This window comes from Solanum stenotomum, chromosome 3 (assembly GCF_019186545.1).
Source record: "Solanum stenotomum isolate F172 chromosome 3, ASM1918654v1, whole genome shotgun sequence".
NCBI classification, from domain to species: Eukaryota; Viridiplantae; Streptophyta; class Magnoliopsida; order Solanales; family Solanaceae; genus Solanum; species Solanum stenotomum.
In genome coordinates this window covers 16116584-16124327 of record NC_064284.1, presented here as the reverse complement: position 1 = coordinate 16124327, position 7744 = coordinate 16116584, and positions in this window count along the sequence as shown.

Below are 7744 nucleotides of genomic sequence, written 5' to 3'. Positions count from 1 at the left end.
TCCAGGTAATCCATCCTACATATTTTTTTGGAGATATTTTGGTGAAAATTTATCTAGGGACTTTATTACTTGGGAAATTATTTGGGGATTAGTTGCGGTGAAATTTGTTGGGGATTTATCTAGGAATTTTGGTACTTGGAAAATTATTTGGGGATTAATTGTTGTGAAATTTGCTGGGGATTTATATTTGGGGATTGACCCGGGGATTTTATTACTTGAAAAAATATTTGGGGATTAATTTGTTGTGAAATTTTATGGGGATTTACCTAAGAATTTAATTATCTGAGAAAATATTAAGGGATTTTTTGAAAATTTACGTAGAAATTTCGTGACTTGAAAATTTGAAAAATTAACAAATTACATAAAAGAACATTATAATAACATTAGTAAAAGTAATTTTAATAGGAAAATGTTAAAATCGAAGATAACAAATATATATATATATATATATATATAAGCTAAGCACTATCTTTAATTACTTCCTCATTGATAGAATTATATAAAATGAAAAAAAAAATTACTTGTATTTCCAATTGATATATTTTTTTTACAAGCATTAAAAATTATATGGTTTCTATATAGTAAGTTATTAAATGATATTTATTTCTAAATATATAATTAAGTATTTTAAAATATAATTATTAAAAGATAACTTTAAATTATAAATACCCCACATGTCTAATAAGATATACTATTAACTGTTGATTATAACTTCCTTGCACATTAAACTTATGAATAAATTTATATTTTTAATGATTTATTTATAAGAACTTTGTACGTATAATATAATTTTTTTCTATATTTAATATGCTTAGTTATGATATTATCTCATCGAAAGTATAAACATAAAATCTTCATGATATGTTGTGTGGCAATGATTTATTTTAAATATATAAATAATTTTCATGTTTCATTTTTTAAGAGTTAAATCACATGAACTTTAGCTAATATTTTAAGATATAATTCGTTACCATATTAATATGAGATGACTTTATAGTTCTTTTTATGTAATTTATATTGTATTTTTAATATTTAATTAATTTAATTTAATTTAACTTTAAAAATTAATCAAATCGGAAAAGAACACCAAAAAGTAATATAATATCTTTGGTACTTCTTGTACCACATCGATGGAAGACCCTAAGATATTAGCATATATAATGCTAAGAGTTAGAATATTAAGAGAGTGGAGCAATTATGTATGGGTGGGCACTGGATAGACAATGGTATTTAATATAAGGTAATTGGGATTAAGTGTTAACCATTTAATATGGGTAGACAATGGTATTTAATATAGGTAATAAAGAAGAGGAGTGTATGTGTAGTGAGTGGATAAATACGGGTCTCTAACCAAGAAGAGGTGTATATGTGTATGAGGTTATATAAATTAAATAATTAATTATGAGATAATAATTAATATTGCTTAAAAGAAATTTCTTAAATATTTTCATGCGGCTATATTTGTGAAAAATATTCCTATTTTGTTACTTTTTACCAAAAAAAATTAGGATATTTTTAGTTTTTTTAAAAAAAATTCGCAAGTAATTTACATGCAAAATATAAACCTCTAGGTAAATTACTTGCGGATTTTGAAATTCGCAGGAAATAATTACCTAGAAAGGTTTTACCATCGGATTATTTTTGGTAGGAAAATTTGCAGGAAACCGAATTTTCATATACAATCCCTAGGAAAATCTCCAAATAATCCACACTTTTCTTGTCGTGATTGTGATTTGTGACATATATCATTCATATAATGCTCACCCAAAAAACACGTTTAATCCAATTTATACTTTACTTTTAGAAAAATAGGAGCCACATCTGTAGCTTGTTATTATCTTTAGAGATAAAAAATTGAGGATGGCAATTTCATCACTCAGTTTCAGCATCAATGTTGTGGTGATATATCATATATCTATTGTAGTAAAGTATTTTCTATCAAAATTTTATATTCAAGTCGGATTTAAAAATTCTTTTAGGTGAGGGGTGACTAATTTTGAACTTGCGATCTCATGATACAATTTACAAGTTAGTTAAAAATCATTATTTCACGAAGCAAACTTTACCCAGTAAAATCATTTAATTCATATTTCTATGTTAATACATTAATTTTATATTTTTATGTTAAAATAAAATTATTATATAAATTAATATTCAATAACATGCTTTTGTTATGATATATCTATCGTCTTCATATTCTAAGTTCACCCATGATGATGATTGATGAATGAGACAATATCATACCTACCACAAATTTTGGTGGTTGGCTTTTCAGACATCACTTACACGCGGTCAGTAGAAAGAAGGAAAGGGCTGTAATTAAAGTGAAATTATTCAACCTCAGCCTAGAGTATTTACTTGGCTGTTAACGTTCAAGCCATTGCCTCATATATATATACACATAAAATAATAACATTGGCTGATATCTAATTAAAGAAAAACAATAATACATGTGTATTTCTTCTCTAATTAAAGAAAAACAATAATACATGTGGTTTTGTTTCACTAGTTATTATTATTAATAATACAGGAAAGAGAAGAAATATTCCTTAATTAGTTTTATATATAGAGATTTGAGTGATACACCCTTTGGCCTTTGTGAATAGTTGATTGTGTGTCTGATCTTCTTTATTTTATTTAGTTTGAATTGAAACACATGGTTACCCCAAAATTCATTTGTTTTTATTAATATTAGAACATCTAAATTTCAATATATATATATATATATATATATATATATATATATTAAAATATAAATTAAAATTTGAATATATAAATTTGAGTACACAAATGAATATTAAAATATTATACTACTAAGATGTGAATATACAATAATTAGTAATTAAGACCGTTTGTTTTTCAACATTTGAAGATATAAAATTTATTTTAGAAAGAAATTGAACAAAAAATAAAATATTAAATTAATTCAATATTATATTAATAATATATATATATACACATGCCAGTTAATTCAACTTTACAGCTTTGCACCAATTTGAATCTGGACAGAAGTACTCTGCCAAGGACCAGGTCCTTGCATTTGTGAGGATCATCAAAATACTAGAATATAATGGTGATGATCGTAAATGGTAACTAGTGATGGTCAAAATAGTAATTGACAATGGCCAATGGTGCATGTTGTGCCTGGTGTGTGGTTAAGATCTAAATCTACAAAATACAAACGAACTTAATGATTGAAATTAGAAGAATTAAAATTAAGAACTTCATTAAGTAAGTTTGCATTTTATTTTTTCCTACTTTTAGAAATTGTTTTAGTTTTGACATTGAATGGACAATGGTGATACTATTATATATCGTTTTATTTATTAAACAATGAACTCTAAAAGGAAGGTACCTAGTTCCATCCATTTAAGAGATGAGATTAATATTCCAAAGGGGAAATTATATTCTATATATCAAGAAAAGTTTTATTCCGTTCATGGCTCTTCATGCCTCACTAGGACAGCATATGCTTAATTTTCTCCATACATCTGGAATCACCATTTTACTTTAATAATTTGCCTTTTATTTGTATTCCATTCACATTTTATTTTTTCTAAAAAAAGTGATTCCACAAAAATGGAGTCAATTCCCTAAATGGTCACCCAAGTTTATGGAATTGCCTTAAAATATCATTTATGTTTCATTTAGGACCAAAATATCACTTAACTATCACTATTTTCCTCCAAATATACTTACCACTTCAAAAGTCCCCTCTCTCCAAGTTGGCATGCCATGTCATTGAAGCCTTTTTTTAAAAAAAATAATAGACTTATTTAATTATTCAAACTCATTTAACTAAAATAATGATCTTGTTGTTTTTTTAATTTATATATATATATATTAGTTTATTGAGAAGAAATTTTCATACTTAAAAATCTTTTATCATAATTAACTTTTTATTTTTTTATGCTATGAAGAATAGTTTTTTTTTTTAAACTTACTATAATGCCATCAATTTTGAATACTTATAAACACATATATTCAAAAAATATTGATATATAAATCACTGATCAAAATTAAATTAAAAACAAAAGTTAAATAATAAATTTCTCCTTTTTACCAACTATTTTGTCAACCTTACAAATTTATTTGAATACTTTTATGAAAAGAATTACTTAAAATTTTCAAATAATTTACTTAGAGATTTCAAAAATTCTCAGATAACAATTGCACACAAAAAAAATTCATTGAATTTTAGTTGGTAGAAAAATATGAAGGAATTAGATATTTTAAAAGTATTTTTTTATAATCTTCATAAATTCTCACGTAATTTATATATTTGTTTTGTAGATGCATAAGTTTAATGAATTAAATAGGTCTATTATTTTTTTTAAAAAAATGATGATTTAATGACATGACATATCAACTAGAATAGAAGGAGACTTTTGAGGTATTAGTATATTTTTTTTTAAGGGAAATAAATTAGTAATAATATTAGTCACTTCCTATTTTTATTTTTTAAAATAATAATATTGTAAGCATGAATTTCAAAGTACACAATTTATTATATTGTAATAGTTAATTGACATTTAATATTATTCATGATTAATTGATGTAAGTTAACATTCATGAGTGATTTGCATATCGATATTTTTTTGAACATATGTGTTTATAAGTATTTAAAATTGATGACAATATAGTATATTTTAAAACCCTATTTTTTTATAGCATAAAAAAATAAAAAAGTTTAATTATGATAAAAGATTCTTCAGTATGAAGTTTTCTTCTTAATAAACAAATAACATGGCATGCCAACTAGGAGAGAGTAAAGTTTTTAAAGTTTTAAGTATATTTGAAGGAAAATAGTGATAGTTGGGTGATATTTTGGTCTTAAGTGAAACATAAATGATATTTCAAGGCAATTCCCCAAACTTGGGTGACCATTTAGGGAATTGACTCCACAAAAATGACAAGTTTTATCATTTTTGGCATTATCAACTAGTCAAGACTTTTGAGTTTTGACCGTTGTAGACAAGAGTATATTCTTCTACCACTAAGATCATTAATTTTTCATGATGAAACTTAAAACCATGGAAAATGCATTAGACTTGTCAAGAAGGGTTAAAGGCAAGTGAATTAGGTCCGATCAAGATTATTTCCGTTTAGGGTGAATCGATAGAGTATGAAAGAAAACAAGCAAAGTAAATTAAACAAGGTATCAATGATCAAATATAATGGAGAATATTTTATTATCAGAACTCAACAATGGTGTTTATTGGTGAGCAAGAATAAAGCATATGTTTTTCATAATGTGAGAAAGCTTACTAGGAGCCAGATTGCCCATGCGATATGGAATCATGAGATGAAGTTGAAGTTTTGTTTGGACATGCGATATGAAATTTTTGTGTTGTATATTTTCTTATAAATGTAACAATCTCATAAGTTGTAAAACTATTAAAATAACTCCAATTGTTTATTTAATATTATCAAATAGACAAAAAATTATAAAATCGCATAATAAATTATTACAAAGCTATCTGCCTCCACTTAATTAATTGTTTCATCTAACTTTAATTGATCAAACTTTAATTCAATAAAAAAAATTGAACATAAATTGTAGTGTACTAGTCTTTAATATAATCCTCCCAAGTAGTACGGACAATCTTCTCACGTTGAACTTGCATTTCTCTATCATATGACAAAGAAGACAAACCAACATTGTTACTTAGAGCCATTTGTTGGTCAATATCATTCGCAACTATATTTTCATGCTCATAGACCTTAAATATTTCAAAACCCTTTTGGTATTATCGCAAATAATTATGTAACATTGTACAAGTTATGACAATTTTCACTTGTGTGTCAATATCATATGGTTCATGCCTTATTTCACTTGTGTGCAATTGCACATTTTAAGTACATTAATTTTGTGTTAAAATCAAACATATTGGAAGTAGTGATTATTAAACATTCATCGCCAATTTTGTCTTTTTTCATATTAAATTGCTTTAAACATTTTCATATGTAGCCGAAAGAGAAGTTTTTATATTATGAAAAACCAAAAAAGTATTACTCCATCCGTTTGTATTTATATTCACCAAATCAATTCTTACTTTATCATTTATATTCACCAAATTGAACGCAATAATAAATTCTATGTTGAAAAGAATAATAAAAGTAATGATGTGATTATTAATTTTTATTTACATATGAAATAAATGTTTAGTAGATATAATGTGGTGATGTTTTAACAAAATATAAACTTGTGGATCAACTTTTGTATTTAAAAATCTCAAATCATGATATGGAATTTCCATATCATGATTAGAATATGATATTCCATCTCATGATATGGAATCATGAGATGGAATCAGCGTGAAATCGCATGCCCAAACATTGATTTCATCTCACAATTCCATATCGTGATATGATATCGCATGACCAAACACCTACTTAATTACTTACTGGACAAAAAGTTAAGTCTATGCGTTGGTCAGCATTTTAATATTATATTATATTCTACCTTGGAATGGCCATATTAACAATTTTTGTTTGTCTATTCGTTGGAGCATCTACTGGATCATTACTTGCAATGGATAAACATTTGTGCCTTAGTGGATAATTAATAACCGAAGGCATTATTGCATTAGCCTTTGTGATGAACGTTTCTTTGAACGTTGGAAAGTTGGCCGTTGTGCCAATGCACGTTAGAGGCATTGGTTACCCCTCTCATTATTCCATTCTTAATTCCTCTATTATCCTTGTAACATATGTAACTCCTAAGACCATTATCTTCGCTATTTACTATACCATTATCTTCCTATTTATTTCTAGGAAGACTCCTTTTAGTATAAATAGTGATGGTCTTCATTTGGTATGTTATACACAACACATAAGAAAAAAATAGAGTGTATAAAGTTTGTCAAAAAAAGAATTCTTATTAATTGAAGGAAGGTGTTCTTTTTTGTGGATTGGACTCAACTCTTGTCCAGAGTTGTTGAGTTATATATTGTGATTAGGTTGTTGTATCCTGGAGGGAACAAGTCAAGAATGACTACTGCTGGACCGATGAAAACATTTACTGTAGTGGACTTGAATCTCCTTAAAGAGAGCGAAATATCTGCGCCTTAGCCTGAAAAGATTTATTTCTTCATTTTATTTTCAATTTTAATCTTGTATTTTTTTGTTATTTTGTAATTTTTCACTAACACTATGTTATAGTATGAAAAAATTACTTAAAGGATGGATTATTCTATGAACAATATATTGACTAGTTAAATGTAGTCTTTGTAACTATAAATATTCAAATAATAGCTCTAAGGGAAAGGTTTAGTCATAATATTCACGATTATATGAAGCTCTAAGTGGGGAAAAAGGTCTTCCAAAGCAAATTTAGACATTGCTATTAAAGAAAAAAAGAGAGAATAAATTTAAAGATTAAACAGAACATGATATTTAGTAAAAAGTTAATTTTACATGATTAGGAGTTATTTTTTTTATTTTTTTTTGTAATTTTCTACTTGGCCAATGCGAATTTTTTTTTGTCCCTTGACTTTTTGTTGAGGAAGTCCTCAATCCCATTCTAATTTAAGATAGCGTTATGTCATGTCCCGCCACTATTCGAGCCAAATTTTGCAGCCAAGTAGGCGTAGAGGTTTCTAGAGTCAAGGAGAGAACTCTAGAATGCATTAGATATTTCAAGAAAGCCTTGGAGAATTTTAGACTATGTAGAATTTTCTAGAAAGGGGGCCAATGTGTATATACCTTAGGGACTTCTCTTGTAAATATTAATTGCACTTTT